At 51.7% G+C, this 16,682-nt stretch overlaps 1 protein-coding gene across 1 annotated transcript in view; it reads right to left on the bottom strand.

The window, feature by feature from the left end:
- The window catches only part of ZHX2 (zinc fingers and homeoboxes 2), a 117,779-nt gene extending 104,523 nt beyond the window's left edge, over window positions 1–13,256 (bottom strand). The window contains exon 1 of the mRNA XM_036436891.2: window positions 12,822–13,256. The gene's annotated coding sequence lies outside the window, so the exon portion shown is untranslated. The remainder of the gene's footprint in view (window positions 1–12,821) is intronic.
- Window positions 13,257–16,682: the final 3,426 nt, after the last annotated feature.

Here is a 16,682-nt window from a genome sequence, read left to right as displayed (position 1 = left end):
GTGGGAGACCAGGCTTCTTGCCCCTCCTGCTCTGGTCAGCCTAGGGCCGTGGTCGGCAAACTGCGGCTCGTGAGCCACATGTGGTTCTTTGGCCCCTTGAGTGTGGCTCTTCCACAAAGTACCACGGCCTGGGCGAGTCATTTTGAAGAAGTGGCATTAGAAGAAGTTTCAGTTTAAAAACTGTGGCTCTCAAAAGAAATTTCAATCATTGTACCATTGATATTTGACTCTGTTGACTAATGAGTTTGCCAACCACTGCCCTAGGGTGGTGAAAATTCAGGCATATTCTCAAAGCTATACAGGGCAAGGAAGGGTAAAAATAAAAGTGTCTTCCAATCCTGATTATAAGTGGAGAGGAGGGAGGGGCAGTTTTGGTATCATTGATAACATCTGTTGCTCTGGAGTGAGCGAGATTTGCTCATGAAATGTTTTAAGTAGCAGAGGGGCGCTGGGTATTGCACAACCCAGAGAAAGCCTCATTTTCCTCCCCTATAAAACCTCAGAGGATTGGACTAGGTGATCTCAATGTTGGCCTGAATACTGGTTGGCTGATTGTTCAAGACAGGAACTAGTGAAAAGTTGGTAACCAACATATATGCTAGGCTGGTATAGCCGAATACACAAAAGACATTCAACTGCTCGCCGGAATAGCACTGTTTTGTTGTTGTTGTTTGTTTGTTTTTACCTCTGGCCTTTTTCACATCCCGAACACACTCCCAACCACCCAAATGAGTGCTGGGTTGAGAACCCACCTGTGAAGCCAGGCCCTCCCTGCCCTTTCCTTGCTATGTTTTTTCCCCCCCATCTTTCTGAGTCTCAGTTTCCTCATCTATTAAATGCAAATACTAAGGCCTCTCTCAAGAGGAAAGTCACAGAAAGGGCCTCCTAAGGGCATTGGGTAGAGTATATAAACGAACCCACAGAGTGTTGAGAATATGCCTGGAACTTCGCACATATGTGGCCAATGTGATGAGAGTCACTGGTTGTGCTCGGCACCATTAGTGTTTGGCAGTAATTAGGGGCTCGTTAAATGTTAATTTTCTCTATGCCAGACTGCATGCTCAATGTAAAACCAAACTGCAATGGTATTCTACAACATCTATGAAAAGCAATATGGTGTAATAAAAAAAAAGAAATTCATTTTTAATGTTTGGTGGTGTTTCAGATCATCAGGACCTCTCTTCTACCTACCACGGGATGGGACACCTGAGTGCTGGCCTTAGAGTCCAAAATGGCACTGGACTAAGTGTTAGGAAGCTCTGATCAGGGCTGGGCTTTGCCATGGATACTTTTAAGTGACACTCAGTGAGCCTGAGAGGAACAAGGACTCGCTGAAGCAGCACAGCCAGTCCAGGGCTCCTCTGGATAGAGACATGCACTGCCTGCCAAACGGGCATATGCTTCCCCACACTTTCCAGGCTCCTGGAAGTAAGACAGGGCTGGGTGAGCTAAAGTGATACCTTTACAGAGGGTGCATGTGACCCTTCAATTTTCTTTCTGCTGCCTGACCTTGTTTCCAATGATGTGGCTACCATATCTAGGCTGCCTGGATTCCCTAAGGCACGGCTTGGAAGAAAGCTACCTTGAAGAGCTATTGTCCTTCAGGGCATTTCAAGAAAGTTAAGAAATAAACCTTGCTTTGTTAAGCCTCTGGGACACTGAGGTTTATTTGTCACTGCATCATAACGTAGCCCAACCTGACTATTCATATAGCTTATTCAATGCCTCTTCCACAGGATATTTGTGTGTTTATCACAAAATGGCCAGTTATTCTCTATTACTTAAAACAGTTAAAACACACACACACACACACACACACACACACACACACACACACTGCACTGAAATCTCAAGGATACTATTTTTTCCCATCACACAAGATGGCCCAGAAAGATTAAGTACATTTGGCCAGCTCTTTCCTGACATGTATTTTTTTTTCCTTCCAACCCCAGAGTGTGTGTGTGTGTGGGGGGGGGGGGGGTGTGGGGAGAGAGTGGGATGGTGGGAAGAGTAGGGGTGGGGTTGGGGGTGAGAAATGGTGACAAAACTGCATGAGAACCTGTAATAGTGCCAAGAAGTATCTTCTAAGGGAAAGAAAAAAAGGTGCTCCTGTTACTAATTCTAGTCCTTTGGCCTTCCACATGCAAAATATTGAACTCTGGAACACGTTGGTGCAATGGTTGGCATAAAGCATTGCGTTTCCTTCCTATCTACCACTTTCAGAGTTTGGTCTCCAGTTCAGGCTGAATCAAAAGAAAGCTTACAATTGGAGGCAGTAGTAAGACTCTGGTACAACTCCCATGACATCGCTTTAGGTGCCAACAGGAAGGTGGAGATGAAGGGTAAAGCCCAGTCAGAGTGAGGACGTGGACCCAGGTTGCACACAGAGGCCAGCTGTCCAGACGATGCAGCAGGGCTGGGCCAGTGAGGCAGGCAGATTGGCAGTTTGACTAACAGACATTGACCCTGGAACCACACCAGCCTGGGACCGGAAGTCTCCTGGGCTGCTTCCTGTTATGCAATGGCCCAGTGACCGTACTCCCAGGTGGCCCCAAGCGCCTGCCACCAGGAGCAGCAATGCTTATTTCCCCCTAACTTGCATTGACCTGGAGCACAGGCTCGGAACCAGGGTCTGGTGGATTTATGCATTCATAGAACCATCCAAACGTGTGAGGGACATTCATTTTGAACCAGTTCAGTGGGCCAGCCCTGTGCTGATGCTGGTGTTTTAGACCCACACATTAGCAGAGTCGAGGCAGGGGGAGAATGGTGACAGATGCCTTGACATGCATTCCTTCCAATAAGACTTCCTCTTTTCCTCATATTGAGAGGGGGGGAAAAATCCCATGCAAAACATCAATTCTGGAAGCACGTCTGTTCAGTTTTCAGTAGATAAGCCCAGCATGGCTTCCCCCTCCTATTTCAACAGGCACAGATTCTCCCTGTTGTTCAGTTTTACTTATCAATTAAACAAGTATTTATTGAGCAACCAACTCAGCTAGAGCTAGGTGTTCAGATGGCAGAAGGTGGGGGACGGGGATGTGGGGATCAAAGCACAAAACCCCAGTTTCCAACAAGCCTGAGATTCGTCATGGCAGCAGCACACGTGTGAGACCATCAGTGGACAGTACACAGCAGGCTTCCAAGACACACGGGGACCCTCCAGCGCATTTGGGTGTGCCAGCAGGCGAGTGCCAGCATGGCGCATGCACAGGGCCAGGGAGGGCACCAGCCAGGAGGCTTTAACACCTTTGGTCCTTTGAAACAGAACCCCGAGCTTCACTGATTAAGAGAGGTGAGTCCATTGAAACCCCATGCAGAGTCTATATGGCCTTTGGCTGAACTGATCAAGAAAGCTCCACTATTTCTACCATTTTTAAGTAGCTGACACGTTTCTTCTATATCCAGAAATGTTGATGTTGATTCCCCAAATCTTCAATCAGTGCCCCCTTCCCCAACCCTGAAAGGCCAGCAGCCTAATCTGATTACAACCAAGGCCTCCAACAGGGTCCTTTCTTCCAGCTGGGGAAAAGCAGCGGACTGGTCAATTCAGCAGAAAGGACCCAAAGTCCCTCATCCCCGGCTCACCTGGGCCCCTAATGTATTAACCACCAGAGATGGTCTCCCATCCCACCTGGGAGCACGGGGACTGCACTCTGTATTAACCATCACATCTGGGAGCACGGGGACTGCACTCTTAGTTTGGAACTAACAGAGCTGAAGTGAAGCAGGCGCTGGGCTCTGTGAATGACCCACCACACCCAGGTCAGGCTCGGGAGGTCTGAGGACAGCTTGGGTGGCCAGTTTCCTTTGCCCCAGCCCTCTTCCTGGTCTCTAGGGGATGACCTTTCTGTGGGGTGGGGATGAGGCTCCTAGGCAAAGATCTAGGGCATTAGGATGTCCCTCAAACTACAGTGACTCAGAGAAAGCTTCCCAGCAGAGTTATCCCATTTCTGAAAGTGCTGAAGTCAGGCTGTGTCCAACCTCAGGCCTCAGTCTTTGGAATGTCTACTTTAACCCGTGGCTGATCCCCAACCGTCTTCACTGTGGTTCTGCAAGCCCGAGACCCCTCACTCTTGGGAACAATGGGAACCTTCCAGCTGTCCTGAACTGGGTAGCTCTGGGAATCAATTTCGTGACATGACGTCCCCCCAAAGAAAGGAACAGGCTGTTCTACTGGACAACGAGACCCCAGCGCTCTCTGTTAGGGGAGGTTAGGAGAGGGCTTGTGCTTCTCTCCTTCCTGCCTGGAGCCATCATCAGCCTTTCCCCAAAATTTTTGGCCAAGGGGCAGTCTCTTTCGCCAGCTTGTGGCTGCCAGTCCATAACCCTCTATGCCTCTCTCCCACAAAAAGCAAAAACACTCCCCATTCCTGACAACACTGATATCCTGTCCTCTCCCTGCCCTCTCTGGACCACCACCCACCATGAACAGCTTGGCCATGGCATCCAGCTCTGCCCAGGCTGTGTGCAAACATCTTAAAGGAGTTGTTTTAAAAAAGACAAGGGTGCAGTGCAAATGCCAGTGATTTCTAACCCTCCTCCTCCACAGGCCAGGGAGATTGCATGAGGGCTCTGGGTATACCCAGGGGCTGGGGGAGCAGGAGATGGCTTTTGTCATTAAAGCAATCCAGCTCAGTCTTATATTTTTAAGAACAGCGGGAACATAATGTCAGCTGAAAGGGGTTTTCTGTGTGCTATTTAACTAAATGGCTCTACAGCTGGAGAAAGCCATAGGCAGACGTGTTATGATTCATGGGCTCCCAATTACAATGGTCCTCTGTTATTGTATAAAAACAGCAACACAGCTATTCTCCACCCTCCCCATGCCTGCTCCCTGCATCCCTTTCCCCATTGGCTGCCGAGGCTGCCGAGCATCCGGAAAGTAGCATCCCAGATTCTCCTCCGTGTCCAACTTTGCAGCTTTCTGCCCACTGGGATTCCTTCTCTGCAGAGCAGAGGAGGAGGGGGTGGAGGGGGTGCAGGGCCCCAGGGGAACATTCTGCTAGAGACATGATACAGGCTTTAGAAGTGTGTGTGTGTGTGTGTGTGTGTGTGTGTGTGTGTGTGATTTGGAATTCGCTCCTGTTTTGACTCAATTCACATAGAGACAGGCACACACGTGTGCACACATGTCCACATCCCTTCAGCAGAACAGCAAGCACGTTCTAAAACTCGCCCTTCTCCCCGAACTTCCTTGCAGGCAGGGTGAGGCTGGCACCCGGAAGACTTCAGAAAGACCTGGGGATAACTAAGAGCTTTGGCATCAGAGTGATCTGGGTTTGAATGCTGACTCGGCCACCTTCGCTCTGTGACCTCAAGCACATACCTGACCTCTCTGAACTCCAACTTCCTGTCTTTCCAATGGGGCTCGATGCCTGTACTCCTCATAACCAGCCTGAATGCCACAGTGCAGGCAAAGCGCTTGGCAGAGTGCCCACCGCATGCAGAAGTCCCCCCTTATCTAAGGCTTCGCTTTTCGCCAGTTCAGTGACTCAGGGTCGACTGCGGCCTGAACATATTAAATAGAAAATTCCGGGAATAAACAATTCGTAGGTTTTAAATTGTGTGCTGTTCGGAGTAGATGATGAAATCCTGTGTTGCCCCATTGCATCCCGCCCAGGATAAAAGTCATTCTTTGGCTGATGAATCCACACTGCGCACGCTCCCCGCCCCGTCCCTTACTGGGTTGTCGGAGTGACTGCAGGGGTATGGAGCCGCTGATGTTCAAGTCACCCTCATTTTAATTAATAATGCCAAATCCATATAACTTTTGTGACAGTATATATTTTATAGTCATTCTGTTTTATTAGTTATTGTTGGTAATCTTTTACTGTGCCTTATTTATAAATTTAACTTTATCATAGGTATGTATGTATAGGGGGAAAAAACAATATATATAGGGTTCTGTGCTATCCATCATTTCAGGCATCCATTGAGGGTCTTAGAACATATTCCCTGTGAGTAAGGGGGTTACTGGAATAGGTACTCAGTTTTGGGAGCGGTTGCTCTTCCTAAGATGCCAAATACTATGTGTCTGTGGTGTGTCTGGGTGTGTGGGGAGCTTTGTATTAATTTCGTCTCACCAGCCAGAGTGGACAAGGCTGTGGGCGGGGTCAGGGTGGCGGGGAGGAGGGGGGTACACAAATGTCAGTCCCCATGAGGAGTCCTTTTCTCGAGTCTTTCCACAACACTGATGTAAACCGTCATGCTTGCACAGCCCATGCATACATGCAAGCTGCTCCTCCTGGATTCAGACTTCGGATTCTTCCTCCGTGGCCTGCACATGCTTTCGAGCCCTGGAGCTGCAGCTGCAGGCATCCAGCCAGCCAGGCTCAAGGAGAACCTGTAGCCCAGGAATTCCACTCCCCTCCCCCATCCCTCTCTGTACAGCAGGTTCCTTCTCTGGACCACCGCCTGGCCTGAGCCCCCATGGGGAAGATTCTCTCCCAAAGGCCTCTGGGATACATATGTAAACCTACTCTCCACCCTGAACTTGACAGCAAGTGGCTCCCAGGCTTTTTGTTCATTCCCCCTGCAAAAGAAACCCCATATGGCATTAAACCCAGGAAGGTGGGCCCAGCATGCATGTCCCATTTTTCCATCCCAAACCAGGCCTCTGCTCCCCTAACATACACCACAGACCTCGAACACCAGAGTGAATGCCTGGGCCACATGCCTTCGTATTGATCCCCCCCCAGATCAATAGCACAAGCATTTCATTCGCTGCAGAGTCCGGGCGTTAAACACCACCGCAGAGAAACACCGTGTAAGGTGATTTAATCTCCAGTAAGTGTTTCTGGTACAAGGGGGCTGGCGGGTGGAGCAGAAAGAGGAAGACAGTGTGCGAACCGTGGCTTTTGACAGGTGAGCTGTCCACCTCAGGGGTAAAGACAGGGGTCGGCCCTGGTCTCCTCTGTTCCATTTTAAAGTGTAGGTGGGAACTGATGTGCTATTGTCAGGACTGCTTTCTTCTTTGGGGGTTTGATACACACACACCACACACACACGCGCACGCACGCACGCACGCACGCACTCACGTGTGCGCACACACACACTTATTCACACTCCTGCCAATCAACCCCTGTTACTGGTAAATGCATGACTACACGCATAAGAACAGGAAACAGATTGTGGGTGGATGTTCTTAAAATCACAGCCTGTTCGATGGAGGGAGGGGGCCTCAGGGAAGGGTGGAGGAAGGGACCTGGGAAGGAATTTTCTCTTTCGGTTAAAAATGAAACTACCTTGTCGGTACAAAGAACAATGTCCGCTTTATTGTCTATCACCGGCACGTGGCATAGCCACACACCCTTCCAGAATGGCTTGGATCTGACCATGACACAGCACATTGCAGTACCTGCACACTGCACCCGGGTCTCCCTACCACAGACAGCCGGAGGAGTGCCTGTGTGCATGGGGAGGACGGAGGAGAATAGCAATGAGATGGGGACAGTCTGGCTCTCAGAATCAGCTATCAAACCCACGCATGCTAATGACGTGGCACCTCAAGGCTGCTACAATAAAGATCCATCCTAGAGGTGAGGTCAGTGACCTTGATGGTGGTGGAGGTGAGGATGGTGACCAGTGGTAACATTTATTGAGGACACGCTACGCGGAGCGCTTTTATAGATTTCTTCTTGAGCTTCACAAGGACCCACAATACAGCTAGCTACTAGGATGATCTCCATTTTCGAGGGACAAGGAAACTGAGGTTTAGAGGGGTAAGGAATAGTGCAGTCATAAAGCTGATAAGTTGAGCAGAGAATCAGGGCTGCGGGTCCTTGCTGGAGGAATCTTCACGGCAGTGCCTCTGAGGCCTCTGCTCCCATCCCCTGCATTTAGCAAAGGGCAGGGTCATGGCCAAAGTCATTGTGTTAATGAGTGGAGTTGCAGGTAGAACCCAGGAGCTCGAGGGTCAGGAGGAGGGCAAGCGTAGTGTTTGGGGAGTACTTGGTATCTCCTTCTACGGTTTCCAGTCCGGTTAACCAAAGGACAGCTAGTTACCCCTGATAACAGCTGACGAACACAGGGTTAATTTTGGATTCTTAGTGGCAGGACAGACAAGAAAATCTTCCCATCACCCTTCACTTTCTTGTTGTGTGCTGGCTTCGTCTTGCCCTGAGGCAAAACTGGTGCCCTGGTCTGAAACTTTGCAGAGCTCATTTTATTTCCGTAAGAACCAAGCTGATTTGTCCCACAAAGCACACTGCTGTCAGTCTCCCCTTCCTATAACACATGGCCTTCCCTCCTCAGCAACCTGCCTTAGCTCCCCAGTGCCTGTAGATGAGTCCCCGGCACTCCCAGATCTGGCATCATCTCTTCCACACCTTCCCTGCATCCCCTTCCCGTCTCCCCAGGACACACACTGCCCCCAGGGTGGAGCTTCCATCCCCGATACCTTTCTCCCTCTTCTCATCGTAGGCTGCACACACTGGATCTGCCAACTCAACAGCTGTTCATTCATTCACTCCTTCCGCCTTACAAGTTTGGTCACGGCACCCAAGTGCCTAACTAAAAATATTTGATTGCCACTCCCCGGTAGGTTGGGGAAGCTGCTTGGCAAAGAGCCAAGTTGTGGTCAATACGCTAAGGACAGAAGTCCCTCAGGGACATGTTCCTTCCGGGAGAGAAGGGGAAAGCCATCCTAGGTTAACACTCTTAGTGCCTCGCTCACCCTATCCTCTTCCCTGGAACGCAGGGGTGAGGCCGGGAGAGGCAGCAGCCACCCTCCTACCAGGAGGCCACAGCCCTGGGCCCATGGCCTCCACGCTCAGGATGGCAGAGTGGAAAGACCGAGTCTGGCTCCCAACGGGCACAGCTGAGGCCCTGTCCTGCCCGCCCTTCTTGCTGTCTGACACCAAGGAGCCCCCATCTGGTGAAGTCACCGGTGCTCAGGGTTCTGTGGCTAGCAGCTCAGTGCAGTGATGTCTCACACACCTCCAGACACAATTCCGCCTCATTCCCGGGTCAGTCCGGATGCTAGCCACACTAGGATATGCTCCATGGCTCTTTCCCTCGGAGAATAATCATGCCCTTTATTGTGCTTCCATGTAGTTACTTTTTTTGAATTATAGCACCTATTTAAGCCTGCGTGGTACGGCCTAATGGTTGTTTCCCTGCCTGTCTGCTCAGAGTCCGACCTAGAGGGTCAGGGACTCCATCTCACCAGCATTCCTATACATTCACTAACACTATGCATTCTATACATTCACTAACACTATATTCCTATACATTCACTAACGCTATGCATTCCAGTGTGCACTGCACTGGAGCTGTTTGGTCTTGGGCCCCACGTTAGAGTACCTCTCTGTGTTCTCGGCTTCCTCGTCCATTAAAAGGAGAGAACGAGAGCACATAGCTCACAGAACTGTCACAAAGACAAAACAGTTTAACCATACCCAACATGGCTCCTGGCACGTAAAAGCGCTTAATGACGACAGGCTCTTATGGGTGTGGTGAGCCTCCTGGTTGCTGAAGGGACAAGGAAATCAACACGTAGTTGATATGTCAGCGAACACAGGAATAAACTCCCGAAGATTCCTCTGAGCTCAGACCACAGGGCAGTGGTCACTGCTTCCTTTCCTGCCTGAGCCTGACTCTTTCCTTTTCATTCTAACTACATCTTCCCATATCCAGGGAGCTGCCATAACAGAGTGTGTCAAGGTAAAATGTAAGGCCAGGCTTTGAATACTGACTTTTTTTTTTTCTTCTTCTTCTTTTTTTCTTTTTTGCTGTGCAGCTTTGGGCAACTTTCTTCACCTCTCTGAGCCTCCGTCTCTTCAACTACAAACTGGGGATAACAATATGGAACTGACCTCACAGGGTTACAGTAAGAATGGAATGATAAAGCAAGGAAAATAAACATCACTGTGCCTGGCATACTGAAGTACATAGTGTTTAGCCACGGTCATCAAACACTGCCATTATTCTTTTGGTCAGATGCACAGCCTCCCACGGAATCCCAGGGCCCCGCTGTGCATGAGACACCTGGCGTGGAGCCACGCCCAGCCCCACGGGGGCATGTCAAGATACTCTGCTTTCACACAAGGGAGAAGACCCTTCTTGAGTGCCAACAAACATCTATGTCTCTTGGATCTTTTCCTTTAAAGGAGGGATTATTTAATATACTGCAGGTGCTCGAATGACGTCACCTCATTATGACGTTGACGAGGAAAAAGAAATGGATTTCCGAGCCGGGCGGACCGCTGTCTGTGTGGAGTTTGCATGCTCTCCCCATGTCTTTGTGGGTTTCCCTCCACATCCCATGTGCATGTTAGGAGAACTGGTGTGTCTAAATTGTGTCAGGCTGAGTGTGAGTGGAAGGGTGAGTTAGTGCCTCACACCCTGAGCTGTCGGGACAGGCTACAGCCACCTGAGACCCCGGACTGGAATATGTGAGTTAAATTATCTTATTTTTTATTCATCTTTCTTAAGTGAATGTATAGCTCACATGTATGTCTATGTTGAACATTAGATGTATTTTGGGGGTTTATTTACACATGTGGTGGCAAGGTTTTGTGATGAAAAATAGGCTGTTGTCACTGAACTTCTCTTTATGTCAGTTAGCCTGGGGTCAAACGGGTTTCCTTATGAGTCATTTCCATTAAAGTTGCAGTCCCCAGGAACCTATTGACAAGGTCAAGTGAGGACTTACGGTACCTGATTTACCTTCAAACCCTGGCCGCTGACTTTTTCCCTCCCCGTAAGAGCTAGCTGATAACTTGAGGTGGATCTTTAGTGGACATCCAACTTGGCTGGAAGGTAGGGACCACAAGGGAACAATCCAGGGGCAGAGCTTTTAAATAGCAAGGATATTCCCACAGTTCACAGGGCCAGTCATTGTCCGTGACACACATTTCCGTCTTACTTATAGAATGGTCCCCGTTGGGCCTCAAAGGAAGAAGTGTATATAGCTCTCCATAACTTTCCCTTTAAACTTAAATCAAACCTTTATGTTAGACCCGTTCGAGCACTTGACAGCTCCATTAATTTATTTTTACTATTAAACATGCCATTTTACAAGCTATTTATTCCACTTGGTTGTCATCCAAATGCTTCTTGACATCACTGCCCTGGGACTGAACTGCTCGCAGCCCGCACAGATAGAAAGTCACTGTGTGAAACCTTGAAGAGCTCTCACGACTGCGCCCCCTTCTCTTCAACAGGCATTCATTTCTCCATCGAGGAGTGAGAGTGTAGTGAGTGCATGTGTGTGTACCTCTGTGTTTTCAGAGGGTCATTGGGGGAGGTTTGAGTGAGCTAAGGGACGAAGGGGAAGAAGAGTCTTGCCTCCTAAATCCTGCCCAGCAGGCCTGATGCTAACTTGGAGAGAAGGGGGATCATCAGAGATCATGTTGGGGAAGAACTCTGAGGCCTGTAAAGACAGTGATCCTGGGGCCCAAGCCCAGCAGCGACTCTTTCAATGGGAGGGACCAGAGAAAGTCCTCATTTCTCACCTTCCTCCCACCCATCTCTGGGACAAACAAAGGGCCAGCACAAACACAGAGGAAGGCAAAGACCCCCACAGGCTGGGCAGCCTATCATCCATCAGGTGGCAGCCTGAGCAAATCACAACTTGGCTTCCCCCAAGTTTTCTCCCCCAGACTCACCGACCACCCACCTCCACTCCCCTGCCTCCCAGCCCTGTGTGCACAGCCGCCAGGCCAAGGGGACCATCCTGTGATGCTCCCTGAGTCCCAATTTCCCGCTCATCTTCCTCTCCGCAGCCTCCCCCAAAGTGGGCCAGGGGGGACGAGGGCAAGTTTGCCAAGACTTGGCTCCCATGTCCCGAGGAAGCCACAAAGAGGCTGCCCCACCAACCCAGATGAACCTCCCGCGTGGGGGGCAGACACAGCAGAGCGCCAGCTGCCATTCCGGGACCAACGTGGGCTGGGGCTGGAGCTGGAGCTGGCAGAGGCGGGCTGCGGGCTTGGGGGCGCGGGCCAGCCCGCGGCAGGCAGCCTGGCTGGGGACCCCAAGGTTCCCTGAGGTCCCCCGAGGTCCCCCGCAGCCCCTCCCCACGCTGGCGGCCCCGGGCACCTGAGCGGGGCGTGGGGACAGCGCCGCGCTCTGGCCCTGCCCGCGACAGGTAGCTCGGTGCCCGCCCGCCCGCAGCCTGCAGCCGCCGGGAGCGGCGAGAGCGCAGAGGCAGCAGCCCCAGCCCACGGCGTCATGCTTCCTGCCACCACGTTACGGCGGATCGTCACCAGGCGAGGGGAGAAGAGGGGAGGGAGGGAGCACCGCACGCAGAACCCCCCAAACCCGCCGAGACTGGGGAGCACGTCCCGCCCGAGTCCCCGCGGGACCTGCCCCGCTTGCACAAAGCGCCGCGGCGGCCGGGCCGGGGAGGGAGGGAGGGAGCCGGCCGCGAAATAAATAAATAAATGCAACCCAGCCGGGTCTACGTAACGCCCTGTCGAAAGCGGACGCCATATTTTTTTGTGGCTTATGTCGACATAGGGAAACGTAGACATGTTTTTTTCCTTCCTCCTCCTCCTCCTCCCGGGCTGGCTCCCATGTATGCAAACTTGTAATTAAAACTCTTTAAAAAAAAAATCCACCCCCAACCCCGGATCTCCGTATTTAAAAAAAAAAAAAAAAAAAAAAAAAGAGAGCCTGCACCCCCTCTTTTCCGCACCCCCTCCCCCCTTCCGATCGCCAAACCCGGCCAAGTCCCACGAAGAACGTTTGCGGGAGCCGCGGCGGCGGCGGTGGGAAAGTTGGGCTGCGCGGCGGCGCGGGGCGGGCGTGCGGGGCGCGGGGCGGGCGGCGCGGGGCGGGGGCTGCGGGGCTGGCGCCGCCGGGGCGAAGTTTCTTACCTGCGCCGGGGCCGGGAGCGCGGGGACCGGGGCCGGGAGCGCGGAGCCGCGGCGGCACGGGCTTTTCCAAAATGGAACTCTGCTGGCTGCCCCCACCCACTCCCCACTCCCCGGCGAGGGCTCCGTGGGAAAGAAGAGGGGCGCCGAGCCAGCCCGCCGGACCGACCGACCGACAGACCGGGAAAAGCGCCCTCGTCACGGAGAACCCGTGGCCAAAATTTTAAAAAAGAAAATTAAAAAAAAAAAGAAAGGAAAGAAAATAAAAGGGGGGGTAAAAAAAAAAATGTCTCGATCAGTGGGGAATCTACGCCAAAACCCACATGATCTGTAACGTCAGCATGCGTATTTGCATACGATACCACCACCCGAGCGGCTGCCACCCGGGCTCGGGTTCCGCAGAAAGTTGCAAAGTGAAATTCGGCCCCCTCCCGAGAGGCGCGGGCGAAATGTCATTTTTCAGGCGGACACTGGGGTTGGGGGGACATGAGAGCCCTAAAGGCGCTGGTTCCTAGCCAAGGTTGCGGGGATTGGGGGTGAGGGGGGGCAGTCCATGAACTTAAAAGTCTGAGCCCGGTAACGGAGTCGGTGGAATTTCTTTGCGAGGGGAGGAGGGGGAGGCACGAGCGAGGTCATTGCACATGAAGCAGGACCCGGCCCTGCAGCCGGCCGGCCGAGGAACCCTCGGGGTGCAGTACCCATGTTCTTTAGGAAAAGTTCAAGGTGTCACTGATGAGCTCAACAAACTGTTGATCCTGACCACGTGGAGCGGCGGGCTGAGGGACCGCGGGGATCGCCCGGCGCCGGCGGTCCTCCCCGGGGACCCCGCGTCCCTCCCGCCCTCCCTCCCTCCCCGCAGCGCGCGGGGCTGCAGCGCGCGGGCGGGGCCGCCCAGTGCCCAGGGCGCTGCCTGCGCCTCCGCTCGTCTTCCGGCTCAGGGAAATGATCACAACCCTTCACAGATACTCTGACAGCGAGGAGGAGACACATTTTTACTCCTGGAATGGCAATGACGGAGCTTTAGGGCGGGGAGACTCAGAGGAAGCCCCCAGTTACATAACGCCTTGCAATGAGGTGCTTGGCTGGGGAGATTCCGAGAGATTTTCCTCTTGCGCCAGGTCTGGGGTTTGGGGAAAGATCCTCCAACTTTTTTTTTTCTTTCTTTTTTCCTTGAGAGCCAATAAACACACAGACGCCCTGGGAGCTGACTTCCACTCTTGCGGGGCCAGGCGCTTGCGGGGATCCTCAGACTCAGAGACAAGCACACCCCTGCGGCTTTGGCGGGGACATCCCTGGGAAGCGAGGCGGTACCCTTTCGGAGTTAGGGCTCCGGCTCTCCGGCGGGAGGACGTCCCTCACCGCCACCGCCGCCGCCGCCTCAGGGCTCCCCTCGGGCGCGTTAGAGCACAGGCGCCCCGGGAGGGAGCCTGCGGCCTGGGGGAGGGGGGACCTGAACTTGGCCTTGGGCGCAGCGCTCCTGCAACAGTGTTCGCCAGGGGAGGTACATTCCGAGTCCAGAACCCTTTCGGAATGAATCTCACCGGGGCGATCTGTGGGTGCCTGTTCGTTAGCTGCCAGGATGGATGGGGTTTCCCTCCGTGGGCATCTGAACGCGGCAGCGTCTCCCCGGGCGGGAGCTGGAAGTCACCGCACAGGAGCCCAGCGAGGGCGATGGGGAGCCCTCTGGGGTCTGCTGTGGGGCCTCTGAGCTCAGCGAGAGAAAACGAAAGGAAGCTGGGACTGGGCGGCTGCATACCTGCCCCGCGGATCAGCAGGCGGGGAGGGAGGCTTCTGGGCCAGCCTCTGCTCCGGGGAATTAGAACGAACTCTAGCGGCGGTTTGCGACTCGGCTCCTCCGGGCTTAGGGCAGCAACAGGTGGCCTGGTGCGACGGACAGAGTGGTGGGAGGCCAGGACAGGGACTGCGGTGGGCACCGCTGGCTTTGGGGGCTGACTGCTTGGCCAACAGACTGGGTGACTTTTGGCCTTTTTTTCCTTTTCCTACGGTGGAGAGAAGGAAGTAGCGAAAAGGTTGTTTTGTTTTAGGATCTCCACTGGGGCTTCAATTTCTCTAACATAACCCTTTGGGTCCCCAGAGATTTTTTTTTTTTAACAGTAGAAATAAAGATAGCTCAAATGCAAAACTTTCTTATTGGCTTGCACCTTTTGGTTAGGCTATTGCTGATGGCAGTCTGTTTGCTTTTCCACGATGCATACAGGAAGGGCCTGGCCCAGGAGAGGGTTAGTTGCATGATGCTAGCACGGATAACATGGCATCTTTCTCAGACTCATTGGTATCAATACCAGAATTTAGAGATGCTGCCTTCCCCTCTCCTTCCCTCAGTGGTGTGCCAGGAGAGTAAACAAAAAAAAATAAAAGTTTGCCCCCGAAACATCAATATTTTTATTTTGCTTACTTTGGACTCTTTCAGGTCTCACTCTTACCCTTACTTTCTCTTGTTTAGGTCATTACACCACTTTCCTGCTCCTTTTAAAATAAGTATAGTTCTTGCCCTAGTTGGTTTGGCTCGGTGGATAGAGCATCAGCCTGTGGACTGAAGGATCCCAGGTTCAATTCCGGTCAAGGGCATATGCCGGGGTTATGGGCTTGATCGCCAGTGTGGGGCATGTAGGAGGCAGCAGATCAATGATTCTCTCTCATCATTGATGTTTCTCTCTCCCTCTCCCTTCCTCTCTGAAATATGTGTGTATGTGTGTGTGTGGGTGTGTGAGTATGTTTGCTTCCATGGGCATATTGAAGCCAGGAGGAAGCTATTCCCATTTTGAGGATTCATCTCTTTTTGATGGTCAGTCGCTTAGGAGAGTGTCTGTAAGCCAGGGTTTGTTCACCTCACCCATTCCACCTGCTTCTGGCTGGATAGGAGACTCAGGGTGGGAAGGGGCAGGGTATAGGGTATAGCCAAGGAGGGTAAATCCTCAGGACTGTGTATAGAATTTCTTTGTTTTTTGAGCATATGGGTCTCATGGACACTGTAGGGGTTTCTGGTGGGCTTCAGTGTCATCCAATTGGTCAAAGTGTAGCGTGGACTGAGCTTTCACTTTATAAACAAACAGCAGGGAGTAAAGCAAGGGTGGCTTTTAGGTTAAGTGCTCCGATTCCGGTGTAGGTGGAGTAGGCAGGCCCTTATCTGATAGGATTCAAGAGCTTTGAAATCAATAATTTTAAGAGCAATGTTTATTGAGTGCTTTCTATGCCTATGCTACTTGCTACTTAATCTTTTCAACAACCCTATCAGTCAGTGCTTCTTAAGTTTTGTTTTTGTTTTTGCTTTTTTTGGTCTCAGGTATCCTTTAAACTAGGGGTGTCGAACTCAATCAGAGAAGGGGCCAAAATCTAAAATCCAGCCTAAATCTCGGGCCGAATGGTTTACTGAACAGTCATAAACTGTCATTGTGATGGAAACGCAGCGGAGTGCAGTGATGACAGCGTGGTGCGGGCCACATTGCAAGGCCTGGCGGGACGGATTTGGCCCGAGGGCCTTGTGTTTGACACAATGTGCTTTAAACTGTTCAAATTATTGAGGACCCCAAATAGCTTTTATGTGGCAGAAATATATAGATATAGACAGAAATTAACCATGTAGATATTAAATTGGAGAAAAACCTACAACATACTTTTCATTAGCTATTAATTAGAGCAACAACACCATTACAGGTCACAGAGCCTCTGGAAAACTACTGTGTGTTTGTGAGAGAACGAGAATGAAAATGGCAAGTGTCATTTGCATACTCTTAGGAAAATAGTTTGGCCTTGAGGGCTCCCTGAAAGGTCCGGAATCACATTTTGAGAAACACTGTTAAATATGTTATATTATTACACATGTTTGCAGACAAGGGAACCAAG

Source organism: Pipistrellus kuhlii, unplaced genomic scaffold, assembly GCF_014108245.1.
Source record: "Pipistrellus kuhlii isolate mPipKuh1 unplaced genomic scaffold, mPipKuh1.p scaffold_m20_p_14, whole genome shotgun sequence".
NCBI classification, from domain to species: domain Eukaryota; kingdom Metazoa; phylum Chordata; class Mammalia; order Chiroptera; family Vespertilionidae; genus Pipistrellus; species Pipistrellus kuhlii.
The sequence above is the reverse complement of the archived record's forward strand: the minus strand, read 5'-3'. Positions and strand labels throughout refer to the sequence as shown.